Source organism: Muscardinus avellanarius (genome assembly GCF_963383645.1).
Source record: "Muscardinus avellanarius genome assembly, chromosome: 13".
NCBI classification, from domain to species: Eukaryota; Metazoa; Chordata; class Mammalia; order Rodentia; family Gliridae; genus Muscardinus; species Muscardinus avellanarius.
The window spans coordinates 65,698,243-65,722,333 of NC_137799.1; positions in this window are offsets into that span (position 1 = coordinate 65,698,243).

Sequence of the window (24,091 nt, forward strand, 5' to 3'; positions counted from 1 at the left end):
ATGCCAATATACAACAGTGACCCACCATTCTACATAATTCATATGTATTGATAAGCATAATAATTTAAAAAGTTTTATGATATTAACATTAAAAATAAGGAAGTCTCAGGATTGAGATTTACTAAGTAAAAGTTAAGTTTAGTTTTTCTTGAGCATAGAAATAAAGAAAATGGGTTTAGAAGGCGATTGAAACAGCATGAAGAAAAAATCCATCAATATATCACATTCAACTCATTGCCTGCCTATCCATAATAGTGTATCACTAACATCTAACACACTATACAAACACTAAGAATTAAATGGAGCTGCCGGGCGTGGTGGTGCATGCTTGTAATCCCCATGCTTGGGAGGCAGAGAGAGGAGGACCGCGCAGGTTCGAAGCCAGCCTCTCTGGCTTAAGGGACCCTATTTCCAAATAGAAGGGTTCCAGGAACCCCAGTACCACCGAAAATAAAAATGAATTAAATGGAGCTGATATGTATTTATCAAACATGAAAATATGGATATCTTTATTAAATCCAGGCTCTTCATACACTCAGCTAATTTTTGGTCTCTTGAAACTGCTTTGGAAAGGCACTTCCTTTTTTCTTTATACCGACTCTGCTTCTTCCTTTGTGAAGAATAGATGCATTGAAAGTTTCAAATTTAAAGTTTATTCTGTATTAGTATTATTCATGTGCAAAAATATTTTTGTGGACAGTCTCAGCTACTTAATGAGGCCCTCTGCAACTCAATGAGACCCTGTTTCAAAATAAAGAAGTAAAAATAAAACTGAGGTATTGTTAGAGGTAGAATGGCCCTGGGTTTCATCCCCAGTACCACAAAAAATATAATGGTTTATAGCATGAAACTGAGGGTGGGCTTTCTCCCCTAAATTTGTTTCTTCTTCAGTTACCCAAATGTCAGAAACAGTTGAACAGAAGTTTCTCTCAACATTCAACAACCAAAAACACTCACCTTTGGAGTGAAATCAATTATGAAAATTGAAAGCCCAAAGGAAAAATTTTGAGCAAGTTCTAAGCAAGTGAACCACGTTAGGGAGGCAATGATTCTGACATCTCCAGTAAAGGCTCTCTCTTGGTAAGGAACATGATTAGCCAGGTCAAGTCTATACAGATTCAGCATATGCAGTATGTATGTGATAAAAAAAAAAAGGCATAGTCCTCGGTGATGCACACCTCTAATTACAGTGCTTAGGAGGTTAAAACAGGAGATTCCATACTTGAATCTAGCCTTAGCAAATTAGCAAGACCCTGCTTCAAAACAAAAAACAAGGCTATGCGTAGCTCAGAGGTAGCATGTCCCTGAGTTTGGTACCCCAGTACCACACATCAAAAGGAGACATAATTCCTAACCTTACCTGTTTTGAGTCTTAATAATTAATTTAATTTAATAAATAATATAAATTACCCAAGACAAGTTCAGTTGTGGCTTCCTTTTTTGTTGTATATGCTTTTGAAAGTTGGCTATAAATAAGTGATATGTTCCTGATCTATCCTAGGTAACGGGCAGAGTCATGTATATGTTATGTGTATGTTATTCTCAAATTGAAAAAGACTCATAGTACTACAAGTGTATTATGTGCAAATTAACAGGTGCTCAAGATACCATCTATATATTTCACAAAACTGAAGATATTGTGAAGATTAATTTTGTGTGTCAACTTGATTGGGCTATGGAGTACCCAGATATATGGTCAAACATTTGGGTGTTTCTGTAAGAGTATTTTTGGATGAGATTAAAATTTTGATTAGTAAAGCAAAGCAGATTTCTTCCTACAATGTGAATCTCATGCCAACAGTTGAAGGTCTCAATAAAGTAAAAGTACTGACCCCTCCAACAAGTAAGAAAGGACTCTCCTGCATACTTCCTTTAGACTTCATCTGCAACAATAACTCTCCCTTCCTGATGGCCTGAACTGGAATACAGTTCTCTTGAGCCTGGAAGTCTGCCCTGCAAAGTAGACTCGTCATTCTCCACAGGCAAGTGACCTAATTTGTATCTCTCCTTGATTTGTCTCTCTGGAAGAATATGACTAATACAGATATCAAGGTAATACCAGTGTGCTGAGGTAGGTTAAAGAGGGTGATGACCCTCTTTGTTTTTCTGACACCCTTTCCATACCTACTCATAACCCAGCTAGGATTTGCCCTATTATACTACTTATATTGGTATCCTCACAATTAGTCAGTTGTTGGGGCCTAACAACAAGTTTAGGGCATATCTAATACAGTTTTAAGGATGAAGTACACACAGAAAAAAAAATCCAACAACAGTTAAGAAAACAGGGTTCTCATGCCTACTCTAATTCAAAGTGGAATAACTTTGAGCAATATCTAAACTAACTTTTGAGGGGTTTAGCTTTCACTAACAAAATTAAATTATTTAAATTAATGATGTGGAAATTATTTTCCAATTTCTAATTTCTGTGTCAGTGGGCCCAGACATAGATTGCCCTCTGACTATCTGATGTACTATTTCCCCTGAACCATTTCCCATTTCCTAACATCAGCTGATAGAAGTCCTATTCCTGTTTCCCTATCTTGATGAAAATGAGTCCTAGGTAGGTGTCCCACTTAAAAAAAACACCATGTCTTAACTTTTTGTTTATTTCAATTGACAGAATAATCATAAGTTTTAAGCTGTCTTCTTGGCTTTGAGTTATTGGTAAACAACTACTTAGAAACCGGCTGTTTTCCAACTCAATTTATTTAGAATACTAGCAAACCTTCCAGCCTTTTCTACCCCCAACACTTTCTCTTTGTATTGTGATACCTTTGTATTTTATATTCTCTAGTGAAAAGAGAAATTTTCCACTTGACTATGAAGAATATTTTAGAATAAGACATTGTATTGCCACTTAACATTGCCATGAGAAAACTTTCTAGGATGGAAATTTTGAGTTGAATTTCAAAGAAATTTTATTCCTTAATAGAAAAAACTGAGAATTCAGTCAAAACAAGAGAAAGGTCCATGTAAAGAGATGAACAGAATCAAGGTAGGAAAAAGACTAATAATAATGATTAATAATAATAATAATAATAATAATAATAATAATAAACAGTGAAACATGGGTAATTAATAAAGGTAGAACAGGACTGGAAAATAAATGAGCTGCAGGCTCGTTTTATTTCTGCTGCACACCCTCTATCAATGACAGATGTTGCTAATTGATTGGAATAGTTTTCCCATTGACTTTAAGTACTTCCTCTCAATTCACAGGCCAAAACATCCACCACCAATCCATTTAAGATGGCAAATTCAAGGAAACCTATTTATCATCCTTAATATAATTGCAAATAGCATAAATACCAACTGAATGTTCATTCACTAGGTTGACAGTGTGAGAGGTGCTATGCACTATAGAAAAGATGAGGCGAACTCTTGCCCTACCTCCAAAATGCCTGCCATTTTAAAAGCATGAACTGATAAAGAATGGGATATAAAAAGTGCCTCAAAAAACTATAAAGTGGTACAGGTTCAAGGAGCCACACATACCATTTTTAATGGGTGGGAATCAAGAGACTCTTCTAGAAAGTGCTAGCATCTAGTTTAAAAAAAAATAGAACTTCAAAGATGAAGGTAGACTACAAGAACATGAGAAATACATGATTAGCATGAAACTGTAGGCTGCTTATGAGCACTCCCAGTGACCCAGAGGGACCTGAAGAGAGATGGTGTGATGACTGCAGAGAAAGATTTGTGCTGCATAGAGTAGGATGGTTATGTAAGGGGAAGCCAGCAAAAGGAAGCCTAAAGCAGGCCACATATAAGACACATGTCATCAAGATGATGGATTACATAGAGTTAGGAACAGGAGACACTGTCTTTCATCCAACAATGTACATTCAAATGGAGATGCAGGAATTTAATGTTTTCACTAATACAGTGAACTTCAGACCTTTACTACCTGATAGGGAAGTTAGAAGTGGAGATAGAAAAGGCAAGGGTCTTCTTTTATTTTTTTAAAGTGTAATATCTTAGTCAGCTATATCTATAAAAAAGTGTTCCTCTATTCCAAACACTTCTGACACCAAATGGGTTTTCTATGCCAAGATATTTTCTAATTCTCTGCAGACACCATCTGGGTGTCCTACTGTTTAATTCAATCATGACACTAACCACTCAGAGTTATCATAGACCCCACAGTTTAAGTACTTAGTCCCACAAGACTGCCCTCTACCTCAGATGTTATTAGAAAGTAGTGAGAGAGTCCCCATGTTATATAAACTTTTATCTAACTTGCTACAAATTGGGGGCTCCTATGAACATCCTCAATATAGTCAAATAATTTAATATCATGGATCACAGAACTCAGGAAAACACAACTTAGAATGCCAGTTTATTTTAAAGGATATTACAAAGACTACAGGCAAATAGCAGATGAAGAGGTACATAGGGCAAGATCTAGAATTGTTCTGAATACAGGAAACCCTGTCCTCATAGGGTTAGAACATGCCACCATCCTGTCACCTCTTATAGGTTCCACAACCTTGGAGCTCTTGGAACCCTGTAGTGTAGGGTTTTTATAGTGATGCCATCATATAAGAATCATTGATCAAATCATAGGAATTGTTGATCAAATCATTGACCAAATCCTTCTCACCTCTCCAGAGGTCAGGAGTGAAGCTGACAGTGCCAAACTTCTAATTGCATAGCTGGTTTCTCTGGCATCTTTCCCCCATCCTGAAATATATAGGAGCCTAACATAAGTTACTTCAATATCATATACTCAGGTATGGTTAAAAGGGACTTATTAGGAATAAAAAGAGATAACTCTTCTTATCCCTATTACACAGTAAATTACAAGTTTTAGAAGTTCTTATGTCAGGAGCCTGAGCCAATGAGCAAATATTTGAACAGAAGATATTCCAGGCATCCCCTATTACAAATGTTTTAGGAGGTCTGTTTCACAAATCAGGGGCATGAACCAAAAATATATTTCTGTCTATGTCACACAGGCTGCTATAAATACTATAGACTGAGTGGCTTAAACAGCAGAAACTTATTTCTCACAGTTCTGGAGGTAGGGAAATCCAAGATCAGGGTGCCAGCATGATGAGGCTCTGGTGAGGGCCCTATTCCTGGCTGGCAGATGGCTGTTTTCTCACTGTGTACTCATATGGGGTAAGAGAAGACTGCTATCTCTTTCTCTTTTTATAAGGACACTAATCTCATCATGGAACCTCTAACTTTATAACCTCATCTAAACCCAATGTCCTTCTAGAGGCTAAACCTTCTAATTCCATAACAGTGGTGGTTAAGATTTCAACATAACAATTTTGGGAGAATATTCATTCCACAACATGGAGGAAGAGATTCTGTGTGAAGGTGTAGGAAGGAGAAAACACTGAGACAGACAACAGCAGCCTTGTGTACTAATGAACCCGCCAACAGTCAGGCAATGCTGCCCTCAACATATACTAGGCACCAAGATACCTAAGGAAAAAGACACACTTTCATCACTATTGGTGACTTAATATTTCTCAACTAAAGTACTTGGCAGTGGATATATTTCTTTTGAAGACCTATAACCTGTAGTAAGATATAGATCTTGAAAAAGCTGTACAGAATTCTGGAATGTGCCTGGGTATATAACCCTTCTCCTTATCCCAGCCCTAACATCCCACTGCTCATCTCCTGCCTTTTTTGTTTATTTATTTATTGAGTGTTGTGACCCTGCTGTCTTTCTATCCTCCATATATTAGCAACTTCTAACCCTGGAGAACAATAGTCTTCTAGTGCAAGGACAATATTTTACCAGTATCTACAATCTTAGCACTAAGATTACTGCCTGACACACACAAAATTGTTAATTTTTTTCTAGGCAAGAATTTAGCAGGAAGAATCTCCTTGATTGTAAAGTCATCTTCTTGATTGCCCAATTATCTATTTATCCAATGCATCATATGAACTATACTCTTTTTTAAGTACTACATACACAAAGACAATTTTTTAAAAATTATCCACAAAGCCTTATGGTAGTACTTCAGTTATATAAAGGCAGATTAATTGTTCATGTTAAAGTTACCTTTACATAAAAATCCAAGCACAAGCTATCTAGTTCATCTATGTATTCATTAACAATGCAGCCAATGTATCTTGGGTTCCCTTGATAGGAAACTAACAGACAATGAGAACATGGGATTTTACTACAGAGGTCAACCATTTCAATAACAGAAAGTGTTATTGTTATTTAGTAGTTAAGTACTAGTAGACATTAATAAAGATCAATGGGCATTCAGAGTAAGAACTCACCTATAACAGGAATCACAGTTTGAGTGGAGGAAACACAGGTTTATAAACAAAAGTCACATAATTTTTTAAAAAAAGAATCTAGATTGTTCTTCAAGCTATAAAGCTAATAAGCACAAACTACCAGAAGAAAAAAAGAAAACAGTGATACTATTTCTGGTTGAAATGTGTGGAACTGTGGGGGAAGGAAGAAGCCCAGAGCCTTGTATTTAGCTTTACTCTTGGATTCTGAACATCTCTAACATGCCCCTGCTGAATCTGGGTCATCACAGTGTGAAAATCTCTACTCTACTAGAACAAATAGTAGGAGAGGGGCTCCTTGGGTTAATTTCTGATTCCTGTGGCTGGCTTGCTAGATACCGATCTAAGCATTGCTTGACCAAGCTAAGCATCAGTGTTCTCAGCAGAAAGAGGTAGAGACCAGGCCTAGGTTTATTAACTTCCAGCAATCCCAGGAGAATAAATTAGACATCGCTTGCTAATCCTTGAGCTTCCAAGAAAAAAAAGAAGAGGAATGTTAGCTCAGACGTTGTTAACAGTGAGCCGTTGACAGTCCCAAAGCAGAGACATTCAGAGCAAAACGCCCAATTACCATGGGTGACAGTTCTCCCTACAATAGAAGCTCACATTCTGAAATGTTTAAACATTTAGGTTCAAGGCAGAGCATTTTCAGACAAGAATGATGAGTTAAGAGTCAAGACTATAGTGATTAATTTTAGGGCAGAAAGAAAAAGATGGGGAAAAAAATAACTTGTAAAAGATCATGTCTTCCCCAGGGAATGTACACTCAGTTCCTTCCCAAGCTGAGGAAGGCAATTTAATTGTTCATAACTTCATTGACTTGACAAGGCAAAGCAACCTTGCCAAAGACAACCTTTTCTGGGCCTGAGAAGTATGGGCTTTGCCATGGTGTGACTCCTCTCTTCCAGAACTTTCTCTTTCCACTTTGGTGACATGCCACTTCACATAATGATGCTCTCTTACTTGTGGCTGCTTCACATGCTTTCCATTCTGTGACTTCTTTTTTACCTCTGTCTTGGAATTTAGAGTATTATTTAAAAATTTTTTGGTAGGCCGGGCGTGGTGTCGCATGTTTGTAATCCCCGTGCTTGGGAGGCGGAGACAGGAGGATGGCGCAGGTTCGAAGCCAGCCATGCTGGCTTAAGAGACCCTGTTTCCAAATAAACAAATATAAAAATAGGTACTGGGAGTGTAGCCCGGAGGTAGAAGGGTTTCCAGGAACCCCAGTACCACCAAAAAATTTAAAAAAAATTTTTTTTTGGTAAGGTAATGTTTAAACTTCCTAAAAATAAAAATCAATAATTTAAATTATAAAATTATCTTTGAACACACTATGTTATTTTTATCAAGCTCTATTTTCCTATAAATTTTAATTTTAATTTTCATTCTCACAAAGGAGTCTTCAAAAAATTCAGAAGTCTAGAAAAATGATAAAAACCAATCTTCTAAAATGAAGGTCATTGAGTGCACAGTGATAGTTAACAATTCATTTCTATCCTGCCAGCTCCTTCTTCTAGTTCAGGGGTTCACAAGGCTCTAATATGAAATGTACATTTGGCTTATAAATAAAGTTTTAATATAGCATGGCTATTTTCATTTTTTAATGTGTTTTTTTTTCCTTTGGCTCCTTTCATACTACAGTGGATAGTACAGTGGCAGAATTAAGTAGTTATAACAGAGAATGCTTGGTCCTCAAAGCCTAAAATACTGATGATCTGGCAGTTATATAAACATTTATTTAAATACCTTATAGTCTCCTTAAAGTCAGCATGCCCATATATGTGTTGAAGTATCCATATATTCATTGACATACACACCAATACCAATATATACCAATAGAGTAGACTATCCTAGGGATACAATACCAATCCTGGGAATTGATCCCAGGATTATTGTGCCTACAAGCTATACCCCCAGTTTTTTTTAATATTTTGTTTGAAATACAGTCATATTCGTTTGCTGAGGGTCTCACTAAATTCCTGAGTCTGATCCCAAGACTGTTATGTCTCAGCTTCCCAAATAGTGGGATCACAGGTATGTAGCATGCCTGGCTCCAAATTTTAAGTCAGTACCTCCCTCTCTAAAATCTAAGCCTTCTCCAGAGTTTACTAAATCTCATTGATATCAATAATAGTAATAGACTGAATAAATAGAAAAACTAGGAAAAAACAAAAGTGTACAAAAAAGGCATGGTTTCAACATGATGCAGATTACCAGTTGTTCTCATTAAGATGTTGGCTCATGCTTTCTTCCTCCTTTTTACTCTTCCTTAATACAATCAACCACTTAATCCTGACCCTGCCGGTATTGTTCCTGAAGCTAGAAGATATGTTAAATTTTTTTTATTGGTGCATTGTGCTCATACATCTTAATAGGATGCAAGATGGTGGAGACATACATGCATACATCACCCAGTTAGCCCTTACCTATTTCCCACCCCATTCCCTCCCCCTTCCTTCATCTCTAGTTTGGCCTAGTGATTGATATGTTTGTTAAAATACATCATGTGGATTGGAAAATTTCTCTCTTTCCCCCCTCCCATCCCCTTAAGTTAAGTCACCTTATTTGCTCTTCTATAATATCTCCTTCTTCATCTAGAGTTTTTCCTAGGACCCATTTTCTCCCTAGCTTTCACATATTAGGGAAAGCATCTGATTTTTTACTCTTTGTAAATGACTAATCTCACTTAGCATAATGTCCTCCATTTCTATCCATTTCCCTGTAAATGATGTGTGTTTTTCTTTATGGCTGAGTAAAATTCCATTGTGTACATATCCCATAGTTTTGTAATCCATTCATCTGTTGACGGACATCTTGACTGATTCAATAGTTTGACAATGGTGAATTGTGCAGCTATGAACATAGATACACATGCATTAGTTTGATAGTTTGGTTTTCTTTCTTTTGGATAGATACCCAGAAGTGGTATTGCTGGATCATATGGTAAATTCATTCCCATTCTTCTGAGGATCCTCCATACTGTTTTCCAAAGTGGTTGCGCTAATTTGCAATCCCACCAACAATTTATTAGAGTTCCCACTTCTCCACATTCTCACCAGCATTTTTTGTTGTTTGTGCTTTTAATGATTTCAGAAAAATGGAAATAAGTCCCACTTTCTCACCCTGCACGAGTCAATTCAAGATGGATCAAAGATTTGGAAATTAGACCAGAGACCTTGAGGCTCCTTGAAGAGGGCACTAGAAGATTTTTTTAATGACTATGTCATATCCTTGATTAACATATTTTAATGAATTTACCTTCCTTCCTTCTTTTTTTTTTTCAGTACCGGGAATGGAATCCAGAGGCACTTTACCTCTGAGCTACATGCCCAGCCCTATTTTTGCTTCTTTATTTTTAAAGAGGGTCTCACTGAGTTGCAAAGGACCTCACCAAGTAGCTGAGGATGGCCACAAACCATGATCCTTCTGTCTCAACCTCCCAAATGCTGGGATTACAAGCGTGCACCACCATGCCCAGCTAATGAATTTCCATTCTTATAGTCCATAGAGACATTTCAGTCTCCTGAACCTGACTGATTGAAAGCCAGAGATCATTGGCTTCTTCCTGGGTCTTCATTTATCCTTCCTACCAGCCTTTGTAGTTGTGGTCAGTTACTTGAAAAGCTCATACAGATTCTCTCTTACCTCCTAGCTTTCTACTATGTTATTTCCTTACCAGTCCATCTGCTGCAGAACACTTTCAGCTTTCTGTATAATCTTTTAGAGTCCAGCAGAAAAGAGATTCCTTTAGGAATTCCTTCAGGGTTCTCATCTTTAGTAAATGTTTGATCCTCCCATTTCTGACTATTTTTCTAGTCACATCTCACTGTTAACACTTGTTCATTGTCTTCTCAGCTATACTTTCTGTCCCTTGAGGTCATCCTATCTATCTTGTTTATCCTCAGAGCTCTTATAAAATAGAAAGTTCAAAGTACTTATTTTATAAATGAATGGATAGATCCATCTTATTAAAGGAAAGGGAAGCTAGAGACTGAGGACAAGGAAGATGAAAAAATAGAGAGTCAATTCAGAAAGCTCTGGATTCCCCTCCACCACTTTTTCTACAGAGAGTAGACTATACCTAGTGAGACTGTGGTGAACATGTGTATGCTCCTGCAAGAAGAGGGTTGCAAGCATGTGAGTCTAGGTGTGAAGAAGATAGAAAGAGAAACACTAAAGAGATAGAAATGTCATAGTATTACATTGGCCAGGGACTTGAGTAATATTACCAGTGACAGATTGCACTAAATATTTTCCGGATTTGACAACCAGATCCCATTCTCCAAACCAAAAGAGGCCTTTGCAATATAAGCTTTCTTTTGCTTTGTTTCTCTCTCAGCTAGGTCAAGTTAAAAATGAAGCTGTATCTCCAAGAAAACTTACAGGATGGGAGAAACATCTGCTAGTTGCACTACTAGGCTCCTTGATTCTTCTGAATGTTTGCTACATCTTCTAGGACGATACTTCCAGAAGCATGCATAAGAATTAAAGCAATTTCCCAAGGCATATGAGGAGTATTTCTGACCTTTTCAAAATAAGTAGCCTAAGGGTGTGTTTGGGTCTGCATTTACAACTAACTTTTTTTATTTGAGATAGACTGAATAAATAGAAAAACTAGGAAAAAACAAAACTATACAAGAAAGACATGGTTTAAACATGATGTATATTATCATTTGAAATAATGTAGAGGAGTATATAAGCATATTATTTAAAGTTATGGAGATCACTTCTAAAAACAAAAATACCAACAATGTCATGTAGCTGACTTGATTCAGGAAAAAGCTACAGAAGGCAAAGGTAGAAAGAACACAAAATTTTTCCTCTAGGTTCTTAGCTTCTGACCCAGTAAGATTATATCTCTGAGAAGTAAGTTTACATGCAGGATTGAAACAGAACTGAGGAAGCTTAAATGGTTATCTCAGTCTGCAAAACACTGTCTTTACAAACAGAGATAGGTCCCGAGATTCAGAGTTTCCACAGACTTGGGTACCAGCATGAAGCTGCTGACACCATAGAAGAGATACTAGAGAATAGTATAAACTTAGGACAAAAATCAATACTCTGACCTCTAAATATCATAGAAGAGACTGAACAGCATCAACCCAGTGAAAAAGTTCTTTGAGTTTCTACAAATTATATGTATTTTCACAATAACTACTTATATTTGGACATGAATGCCTTCTTGGAGGATGACTTCTCTGAGACAGAATGGAGATGCTAATTGAGAATATGTGAGAAATTATATCCTACATGGAACAAGAAAATCTTTACACCAGGTGTGGTGGCACAAGCTTTTAATCTCAGCATTCAGGATGCTGAGACAGGAGGATCACACACAGGTTCACCAATAGTCTCAGCTATTTAGTGAGGCCCTTTGCAACTCAGTTAGACACTTTTTCAAAAATAAAGAATAAAAATAGGGCTGGGGGTGTAGCGTGGAGAGAGAATGCACCCTGGGTTCCATTCCCAGTACCACCAGAAGGAAGGAAGGAAGGAAGGAAGGAAGGAAGGAAGGAAGGAAGGAAGGAAGGAAGGGCAAGAGAGAGAGAGAGAGAGAGAGAGAGAGAGAGAGAGAGAGAGAGAGAGAGAGAGAGAGAGAAAGAAAGAAAGAAAGTCTTCAAGAGAGCCTAGGAATATAAAAACATCCTTTGAAGCCTAAAATTGATACCACTAAATTTTCACTCCTCTCAGCCAAGTGGTGTGGTACCACAACTTCCTAACCTACTCTTAGGCTTTGTGATATTTTCTTCTACCTCATCATCAAACAGTCTAACATGGAAAATCTCTTTGATTTCCTGATGGCTCTGAAAAATGTTGTTAGTAACCTTACTCTGTAACCTGAAATTCTGTGGAATCTATAAAAAAACTGAAATAAACTCTGAAGGCTCTTGGAATTTGTGATCTCTTTTAGCATCCCTCCTCAAACCCAAAACTAGACAAAAGGTAGAGTGGTTGTTTGCATTTGAGCCCAGCAGAAAGAAAAGTTATCACAAGGAAATGAATATTTCTGAGTATGAAGAAGAGCCTTATGCCTACAGCAAAGTTATCAGTAAACATTTCCTATATTTAATCAAGATCAGTATATTTTAAACTGAGTCCCATAACCTATTAGTGGGTTGTGAAACCAAACAGGATCACAGCTAGCAATTTGATATTTATTTTATCTTTTAAGCACTTTTTCCATATTAATAAATGCTTATACTTAAATTGACTCTATTATGTTTTTAACTTAATGTAATGGAAAATACATTTAATAATTGTTTCAGTTTTATGTTGTTGTATATTGGTATGTGTGTATCTGACTACCAAGTTGTAATATGAAATGCAAATACTACTGTGAATTTGGGTGTGTGTGAAGCATTTTGTCTATGCTTATTTTGTCATTGAGATTAGACTACAGAAAGACTTGGATTGATATATCATGACCCCCTGTGCCAAGTTCCTGATCACTCTGGATGAAAGCCAATTGTTCCTAAAACTTCATTGACTTGGTCAGAATAATCAAGAAAAATGTGCCAATTTAGAGAAGATGCTGAATTGTCCAAGTGTCAAAGAATGAGAAAAAGTAAAGTCACAGAGTATTAAAAACAAAAAAGTTCAAATAAATTAGCCATCTCTAGATTAGCCAACTTTTCAGTGGCTGGAAAATATTCAAGGAAGATTCCTGACATATAAATAGGGGGACTTTTTAGAATGTTTCCCTAACTCCTCAAGAGTCAGGGACAAAGGCAATTAGATTATGTGGCATGATGAACTTTCTTTTTATTTTATTTCATCAGAGTTCTATGTTTCCTGTACTTGTATATTGACCTAATTTTCTCTGTTTGGGAGATTCTGATATTATTTCACTGTAGAATTTTTTTTCACTTTGCTTTCTGCTTCAAATAGATTTTTTTATACTTTAGACTATGTGTTCATTATTTGGAGTAATCATCTTCTAGGAGTGAGACTCTGATTTCCATGTAGCCTAGTCTACACTGATGGTTTGCATTGAAATTTTCATTCCATTTATTGCATCCTTCACTTCCTTCAGAGCTTCTTTATGATTTCTGTTCAGAAATTAATTTTTTGTTACTATAATCTTTCAAATTCTTTAGACTATCTCTGAACTCTTTTCTAAAATCTGAATTCTCCTGGCATTCTCTCCAATCTGAATTGGTGAGTTCTGTAGCTGTGGGATTGTGGGGACTCCTTATTTCCTTGCTATTCTTCTTTCTCGTGTTTTCAGGTTTCTTAAGTTTGTATCTTTATTGCATTCTCTCGCTCGCTCTCTCTCTCTCTCTCTCTCTCTCTGTAGAATTCCTATGTATAATCACTCTCACTTAGTGATATCTTGTTCTGGAGGTAAGCATTTGATTCAAGGTATGTCTTAAAAGTGAATAACCTCAGCCTTATGGGTATTTGCAGCTTTCCATTAAGTATTTATCACCCATCTCTGCAGTCTGTGTCCTGTATCACCCCTCTGTTGTTTTGCGTGTACATCACCAGCACTGGGTTCCATCTACTCCAGGCCTCTGCCTGCTATAATGGTGGCATTGATGGATCACAGGTATTAAAAACCAGAGACCTGCCTGCTGCCTTTCTAACAGGAGTAGTTTCTGAGATGCAGTCCAATGTAGTGTGTCCTGTGTGTTTCTAAACTGTGTGTAAGGTCCTGGATGGCTCTCCCTGTCAGCTGAGATTGACCTGTTCTTAGTGTCCAGAAGTCTGTCCTGTTGGTTCACCTATCTGATCCAGCCTCAGAATTGGGAGTTTAGAGGAGTCAGCTGGTATATATAAGGGCAAACTATGACATAAACAGTGGTGAAAGGTGAGGAAAAGGATACTGAAAATAAAAGAAAATTTTAGTGAATAGGGCAGATCTATAGATACAATGTTAAGAAGTGGAAAAAAATGCAGTGCACATGCAGACAGGTGCACTGGAAAATCAAACAAACAAGTAAAACATAGATAGTAACACACACACCCCAAGAGGAAAAGAAAAGAAAGGGAAAAAGAATAGAAAAAAGAAAGTAGCCTTAAGAATTATTTAAGAGAGAGTGAATAAAATTTTCTTGTTGGAGAGTAGCTGAGTGTTGTGATTTTACATAGTCTTTTGTCAGGTTTTTTTCTTCTTGGATTCCAGGCTACCTTAGAAAAGATGAAAATACTACTTCAAGTTAAAGTCTCTGATTCCCTGCCTGTTTAATTTCCTAATTTGTTAAAGAAACAGAGTGAGATGGAATAGTGGAGAGGAGCTAGCCTTGACTGATAGCTGCTTGGGAGAGGTTCTTCCAAACTGGGGATGTAGCCCAGTGGCAGGTACTCACCCAGAATTCTTAAAGCCCTTAGGCTCAATACTCAGTGCTGCAATAAAAAAGAATTAAGGACAAAAAAGGGGGAAAAGAGGGAAAAAAGAGAAAAAACTCAAAAAAGAAAAAACCCTACAAACAGACAACAACCACAAGAAAAAACAAAATAAAAATTTCTTACACATGGCCTTTCCAACCCACTTGGGTCCATGCAGATATTTCCATCCATTTGAGGTTCACTTACTACTACTGTAAGTTCCTGGGAACATTACAAAGTGTTTCCATCCACTTGGAAACCTGTAAACAAAAATGAGTCTGCAGGGACTATGTTATTGTTATTCTGTGTCTGATACCCTCACTGTCTATGAGGTAAATCTCAGGCTGCATATGAGATTTTCCAGAGTTTCCAGGATTCCCACCAATGTATGCCATTGGGACATACTGCTTTTTTTCCTTTTATTTTCTTTTTCAGCCTTATTATTTAAAGGGATCCTTGTAAATATTTTTGAGTTTTTCTTCTTTTAGTACTCACCTCCCATGAAGTTCATCTGGGATGTGAGTTACAGCTCAGCAGACAATTCCTGAGGTATGATAGAGGCAAGCTCACCTTAAGGTCTTACTCCGTCATCATCTTCCTCCATTTCCTTCCATAATACATTTTGGTTATTCAAATTTATTATGTATCCTTTTGGAAAATTAACAACATTTCACCAGCCCTTGATTTTTACACACGCATTTCAAGACTTTCCTACGGCTCTTTCTCATAGGTTCAGAGCACTAGTCAGCTAGCATTTTGCCTTACAATCTTGTGTATGCCACCTAGTGGTCATATGAAGACCAACAGACATAAAGGTCAAAGCATAGTTACGACAAACTGATAGCACCACTCAGAACTTTTAGTGTCTTTTAGTAGTCCAACAAATGATGAAAATGGAGGCATCCTGTGTTATATAATGGCATAAAATGTGAATTATAGACTGAAAATATGGGGAAAGAAACAGAAAAAGTCAATGTGTTGTAAGTAATCAGCTGATTGCCAAGAAAACCCATGACTAGTTACTTATTTTAACAAAAATGCTCTCTTGGAAAAAGTCGAGATAATGCAGATCACAATCATTAAAATTATTCAATCAATCATGCAATTTTACTTCTCAAAAATAGCCACTTGATTGATTATGCTCCAAGATAAAGCTGTGGGCAAATCCTAGAGTCTAGAAACCTTAGGCTGGGGAAGAATAAAAATAATCATGGGACTAAAGTCCTTATAAGTGATTTTTCAGAAACATTTTTATTGGATTTTAGTCCTTACCCGGCACCAATCTATTCTGAAGTGAATTTTCATTCATTCAGCAGCTATATTTTGAGTAACTACCATATGACAGGCATTCTTCCAGGGACTTAGATAAAACAGAAAAGAAGGCAACTAAGACCTTTTCTCTCTTAAGCATTATATATCAGTGCAAGAAGACAGTAAAACCGATACGTAGATCATAAATTAAAGTATAATTTTAGATGGTGATAAACACTAACAAGAAAATGAACCTGGATCTAATAAAATAGAGAATGATGGGAGGGTTAAAGGGATTCTTCCTTTGAGCTGAAAATTGACAAGGAGCCACCCACATGATGAGAAAGGAACAGGACTCCAGGCATCAGGGACAGCAAATAAAAATGCTGTAAAGTTAGGCTGAATGCTGTGTGGCTGAAGTATTGCTGAGAGGTCATTTTCATGGCTCAAACTACTAAAAGGGAGAGCAGTAAGAAGTATGAGTGAAAATGTAAGCAGGAGCCAATTATTTTGAGGGTTGAAGCTATGCTAAGGAATAAGATATTATTTTAAAGGTAAGGCCCAAGAAAGTAGGCCAAGAAAACTTTGAGAAAGGGCATGATATGGTTTCATATATATTACTTGAAAAATTATTTGGCCAAGATTGGAATGAGAAAGCCACCATTAGAAACAAAGACACTAGTAAGGATCTTACTGAAATTGTACTAGTGAGAGATTTTTATGCCTGGAAATCAGAGGAAAGGGTGAGAAAAATAAGATTCTAGATGTGTGCTGGGATGGGGTACTAAAATTAAACCCAGCAGCATTCTACCTCTCAGCCACGCCTGTAAAACCAACCCTATTTTATTTCCTATTTTGAAATAGTCCTGTTAGGTTCTGAAGGTCTCATTGAGTAGTTACTAAGGCTGTCCTCAGACCTGTAATCCTCCTGTTTTAGACTTCCAAATACTGGGTTTACATGCACCACCATGCCTGGCTCTAGATGTTGTTTTTAATTTTTTTCTTTTTCTTTTCTTTTTTTTTTTTTTTTTTTGGTGCTGGGAATAAAACCCAGGGCCTCCTACATGATAGAAAGGCACTTTACCACTGAGCTACATCCCCAGACCTAGATGTAGTTTTACAATAATAAACTAGAGCATAAAATCAATATGCCCTATTGAGAGTTGAATTTGGGAAAGGAAGAAAGCCAAGGTGGACAACAGGATTCAAGCCATTAATAAGAACTACACAGAGAGAAATATATATATATATATATATATATATATATATATATATATATAATGTGTGTGTATGTATATGTATATGTGTGTGTGTGTGTGTGTGTGTGTGTGTGTGTGTATATATATATATATATATTTTTTTTTTTTTTTGGTGGTACTGGGGTTCCTGAAAGCCCTTCTACCTCCGGGCTACACTCCCAGACCTATTTTTACATTTTTATTTGGAAACAGGGTCTCCTAAAGCCAGCACGCATGGCTGGCTTCAAACCTGCACAATCCTCCTGTCTCTGCCTCCCAAACGCAGGGATTACAAGCGTGCACAACCACGCCTGGCAGAAGTACATTATTTAAAGGGGGTAGGCCGGGCGTGGTGGCGCACACTTGTAATCCCCGCGCTTGGGAGGCAGAGACAGGAGGATCGCGCAGGTTCGAAGCCAGCCTCGCGCGCTGGCTTAGGAGACCCTGTTTCCAAACAAAAAAAAATGTAAAAGTAGGTCTGGGAGTGTAGCCCGGAGGTAGAAGGGCTTCCAGGAACCCCAGTACCACCAAAATAAATAAATAAATAAATAAATAAATAAATAAATAAATAAATGGGGTAAAAACGAGAGTGTCAGTAGTTCTGTTTGACCATGCAATTCTTAAAAGACTTGCTAGAAACTCGTCAAATAATTACTTATAATCAAGAGCTTCTAAGAATATGGTGCATTTCTCACTAGCTAACTGCTGAATTTTAGTCATGATCAAAGAGTGATTATTGAGAACAAGACTTTAACTTCTTTAGATGTTTTCTTCTCTACTGGGCAATCCTAAATTGGATTCCTTACTACTGTAGGGATTCTTTACTACTATAGTACATTATCTACTTCTATAGAGACCTCCATTTACTCCATGAATACTCACCCAGTCATGCCCTAAGCTAATGATTCTGGAACAAGGGTGAACTAGAAGTTACTGTCTAGTACCGGAGACAGACATAGATCAAGTGATAACATGACTGTAAAACTAAAACCAGTACTATAAGTCGGGCACAGTGGCACACACTTGTAATCCCAGTACTTGGGAGGTGGAGATAGAAGGATTATGTAGGTTCAAAGCCAGCCTCAGCTACTTAGTGAGGCTCTCAGCAACTCATTGAGACCCTGTTTTCAAATAAAATATAAAATAGGTCTGGGAGTGAAGCTCGGAGGTAGAGAGCCCCTGGGTTCCATCCCCAGTACTACACACACACACACACACACACACACACACACAGAGATATACACAAAAAAAAACCCACAGTAATATAAAGGAAAAACTTCAGTAGCATCTGATCTCATCTGGAAAGCTAGGATAGGCATCTAAAAGCAAGAGATATTTGAGTTGAGATTAAAAACATGAGTTACAGCCAGGTGTGGTGGCGCAAGCTTGTAATCCCTGCACTTGGGAAGCTGAGACAGGAGGATATGACAGGTTCAAACCCAGCCTCAGTTACTTAGTGAGGCTCTCAGCAACTTAGTGAGACCCTGTTTCCAAATAAAATATAAAATAGGTCTGGGAGTGTAGCCTGGAGGTAAAAAGCCTCTGGGTTCCACCCCCAGTACCACACACACACACACACACACACACAAAGAAAACCATGAGTTACAGGATTCAAAACTACAAAAGAACAATCAGAATAGCCTTTCAGGAAAAGGAATAAAGTACTGCATGTCATTTGGGTAATTGACAAAGATAAATGTGACCGGACCAAAAAAAAAAAACCATGGTGATAAATGAGGGAGAGACCAAAATATACATGACCATAATAAAGGTCTTGGACTTTATTCTAAGGAGAGTGGAAATAGGAAATGACAAGTTGAAATCTTACTTTTAAATGGTTACAATAGTGTGGAGAAGGTATTAGAGACAGGGCCAGAACCAGTCTTTTTGAGATACTATTTCCTAAAACAGCATATAGTCCCCAACTACAACACTCAGCACTACCACCAAACATATAAGAATACTAAAAAAAAAATGCAATACAAATACAAAATAAAAACAATCATGTGGAGTTACATAAAGTTGTATTTGACCTTTAAGTGACCCTAAGTAGGTTTTACCCTGCTTTTTTTTTGTATGTGTGGGGTGCTGTGGATTGAACCAAGGGCATTCTACCACCAAGCTACACCCCCCATCCCAATTTTTTATTCTTTAATTTGAAATAGAGTCTCACTATGTAGCAGAGGGACTCACTAAGTAGCTGAGGCTGGCCTAGAACCCTGACCTCCTGTAGCTACTACAGTAATCCCAGTAATCCAACTACTGGGATTACAAGTGTGCCCCACCATACCTATCTTACCATGCATTTTTCCCACTCTTTTTTGTATGTTAAGGTGGTTGGGTGTGTCCCTAAATTGTTATTACCTGAAGCATACATTCAGTTCACCTGTTGGAAAATCCATTGTTAAGAAAAGGGAGAGAGTAGTTCAGATGAGAGGTTTGAGTGGCTTGGATGAAGATGGTGGTAATACACTAATCAATAGGTAACCAGAGCTTGGTGATGAATTGTTAATGGAAGATAAGGAAAGGGAAGGAATTAAGGATGACTACTTCTCAGGCTTTGGCCTGGGCAACTGGATTGATAATGTGCTCAGTGAGACAGGGATATAGAGAAGGACTCTGTTTAGGAAGGACACAATGATGGTCTGTAAATGGAAGCCACCACCAAGTACTTTTCTTATCCCAAGGGAACATTGTCAATCACAGCAAGCATCCTTCTCTGCTGAGTTTTCAAATCATTACTTCAAATAAGGCCTGTTTGCCATCTCAGATCAAGTACAAACACTTTATTCAGAAAGTAAGGAATGAAGAGCCAATACAATAATGCAGTTCTACAGGAAAAGGCATTTTGAATAAATGTGTCCTTTTGAATTACTTTTGTTTTAATTTAAAATTATAATGAAAGGATTTAATCAAAATTCAACATAACTATGTTATGCTGAACTATTTTCTTATATCCACAATATAAGAATATAACCTGGATTCATATGCAGGAGAACACTGAGAATAAGAATAAATAAACATTAAACGTAATGGTATTGTTTGAGTATAATATCAATCAAAATATGCAAATGAAGAGTTATATCCGATAGTTTTGTAACTAACAGGATTATGTATTAATTTTGAAATAAAACAAAAGATCATTTAATTCGTCACACTCAAGATGAATATGTTGAGTTCCAGAGAGGTAAAACTTCAGAATCAGGAACATAAAGTAACAGAGGTCATGCAGACAGAATTTGGTGACTCCTAATTTCCAGACTGTCATCCTTACCTATGGACCACACGGTATCCACAAGCACACTAACAAACACACCCTAAAGCCCTAAGATAGAAGACAAAGAAGAAAAATTGGCAAAATTCAACCTACTGTATTATTGTAACTATAACCAGTCATGTTCATAACTTCCTAGGCAATACCATTTTAACACAACCTCCCCCCTTGTGCTTCCTTTGAGCCACCAGTACTCTCAGCCAACAGTTGAGTGCCCTTTCATCTATCCACAGGGTAATAAATTTGTCTCTTCATTTTAATTTCAGTTTTATAATAAAATAATGGGTAGAATAGACTCCATTTAAGAAAATTCAATATTAATGTATACAAACTTATAAAGAGATAAATTAGAAGAGATTACTCAAATAAAGGCAGAATTTCTTATAGGTTTGCTTTTAATAGCATGCTCCATTAGAACTTTCTAAATATTTATAGATCATTAAGTATTTGACATGAAGATTGGAGGTGGAGAGAGAAAGTCTTAAAATTAGAGTGTTAAAATATTCAACTAACTGATGGAGAGAGATGTTTTAAAAATAAAAACTACTTAAATCACATTGTAAAACAATGCAAAATGTAGACTAGGCATCAAAATAATCTAATATAAATTGAAAATGCTGTTTCTCAAGAGGAAAAGGGATGAAAAATTGATCATCTGATCTTTGCATTATAACTATCTCTAATTAAGTGGATTTAAGTGCAAGTAAATGCATTCAAGGATTTCTGGGACATTCATTCCAGAAGCCAACTAAAATGTTCAGGGTTTGTGCTTTGGGAAGATTTTTTTTAATTTTCATCCTGAATGTTTCAAAATTAGAATATAAAGTTTCAAATAAGGTTATATTTAACACAGAGATGTGCTGATTTAACGATTTCTTCTATTAAAATTCCCTCTGACGTGTTACATGTATTCACTCTCAGAATCTCACCCTCTGAAACACTCCTACTCAGTAACATACTTGGTCTCAAAATCTCACTCCTCTGCTTTTGGCTTTGTTGATCTTATACAACTTTTTGGCCAAACCAACCAACCATATTTGATCTAGAACAGCTTAGAAAAATTTCTGATAAAAAGTGAAGAGAGATAAAAACTCATTTTGGTGTGTGCGCATGAGTGTGTGTGTGTGTGTGTGTGTGTGTGTGTAAGAGAGAACTACAGGAGGGGATTGACATTCTACCTCTGATCTATACTCCTAGGACTAAATTATTTTTTTTTATTTTGAGAAAGAGTCTAGCTAAGCTGCTAAAGCAGGCTTCTAACTTGCTGTCTTTCTGTGTCAGTCTCTCATAATTTTAACTTCTTGATTACATGTTTTATCCAATGGTTCTGAAATTCTTAAAAAAATGGAATGCAGCCACTTCAAGAACCAGATAAGAAAAGTAGATCCTTCCTTAGGAAGTAGAAGCCCTGAAGTTTAGAAATACCTAAGTTCATTCTGAAATAGTTCAAAATTACATGTAGTGGGAGAAGGACAGAGACATAAAGGGAGAAAGAAGGAGAGAAAGAGAGAAAGAGAGACTGATTAGAATTTTAAATTAGAGAAAGATTGGCCCAATCAAGATAAAGGAAATAGTGTGTTCAGAAACATTTCATCCTAAAAACACATAATGAGGCATGGCAATTAAGTACAATGCATAAACTGAATCTTGGATAGGAGAAAGATGGGACAGAAGGAAGGCAGGAAGAAAGAAAAAAGGAAAGAATAAAGAGAGAACAAAAGAGGAAAAAAGAAAGAAAGAGATTATTATAAAGGGTATTTGAAGCAGGTGGTAAAATTTGAATGTGGCCTACACATTAGGTCACAGTATTGTATCAATGTGAAATTTGTTAAATTTGTTAATCATATAGTTAATTTGAATGTCTATGTTCTTTGGAGACATATTTTACTGTATTAAATAGGGAAGGATTATGATGTCTGTAACTTTCAAATAGTTTTAAATTAATATGATATAAATACACATAAAGTGATAAAACAAATATAGCAAAATTATAAACAATTAGGGGCAAAACAATTAAAGAAATGAAGAAGAGTGTGGAAGCTGGACAGATCTCCCTCGCTCATGGATAGGCAGAATAAATATCATCAAAATCGCCATTGTGCCAAAATTGATCAATGCAATTTCTATCAAAATACCAATATTCTTTATAGACCTAGAAAAATCAGTCATGAATTTTATATAGAGAAAGAAAAGACCCAGAATATCCAAAGCAATTCTCAACAATAAGAATCATGCAGGAGGCATCACAATCCCTGACTTCAAATTATACTATAGAGCAATAGTAGTAAAAAATAAATAAATAAAAATAAAAAAATAAAAAACAGCATGGTATTGGCACAACACAGGCATACAGACCAGTGGAACAGAACAGAAGATACAGAAACAAACCAACACACCTATAGTCAATTAATTTTTGACAAAGCTGCCAAATTCATACACTAGAGAAAGGACAGCCTTTTCAACAAATGATGCTGGGAGGACTGGCTATCCATTTGTAGGATGGAACTAAATTCTTACCTCTCACTGTACACAGGAATCAACTCAAGATGTATCAAAGACTTAGAAATTAGACCTGAGACTGTGAAGTTATTAGAGGAGAGCATAGGCTCAACACTCCAACATATATAGGAACAGGCAGTGACTTTCTCAACAAGACCTCCAAAGTACAAGAAATTAAAGCAATAATTAACAAGTGGATGACATCAAACTAAAAAGTTTCTTCTCATCAAAGGAAACCATCCAGAACCTAAAGAGAAAGCCTGCAGAATGAGAGATCTTTACCAGCCACAATTCAGATAGAGGGCTAATATCCAGAATATACAAAGAGCTCAAAAGACTCTACACTAGTAAAACAAATAACTCAATCAAGAAATGGGCAACTGATGCTGGGTGTTGTGGAGCACGATTGTAATCCCTGCGCTTGGGAGGTGGAGACAGGAGGATCCCGCAGGTTCAAAGCCATCCGCGCTGACTTAAGAGACCTGTTTCCAAATAAAAAAGTATAAAAATAGGTCTGGAAGTGTAACCCAGAGGTAGAAGGGTTTCCAGGAATCCCATTACCACCAAAAAGAAAAGAAAAGAAATGGGCAACTGAATTGAATAGACACTTCACAAAAGAAGACATACAAATGGCCAATAAATACATGAAAAAATGTTCTACATCATTAGCCATTAGTGAGATGCAAATCAAAATTACTCTGAGATTCCATCTAACCCCAATCAGAGTGGCAAGCATAAAGAAATCAAATAACAACAAATTCTGGTGAGGATGTGGGGAAAGAAGAAGTCTTTTACACTGTTTTTGTGAGTGCAAACTAGTTCAGTCACTATGGAGATCAGTGTGGAGATTCCTTGAAAAACTGGGAATAGATCCACCATATGATCTGGCTATACCACTCCTGGGTATCTTTCCAAAGGGCTTGAAATCAGAGAACTACAGTAACATATGCATACCCATGTTCATAGCAGCACAATTTGTAATAGCCAAAATATGGTACCAACCTAGGTCTCCATCAACAAATGAATGGATAGCAAAACTGTGGGAAATACACACAATGGAATTCTATTCAGCTAAAAAGAAGAACAAAATCATGTCGTTTGCAGGAAGATGGAAAGACCTGTAGAACATTATGTTAAGTGAAATCAGCCAAGCACAGAAAAAACAGGGATATATGTTTTCTCTAATATGCCCAAACTAGGGAGAATTAGAAATACCAGAGGGACT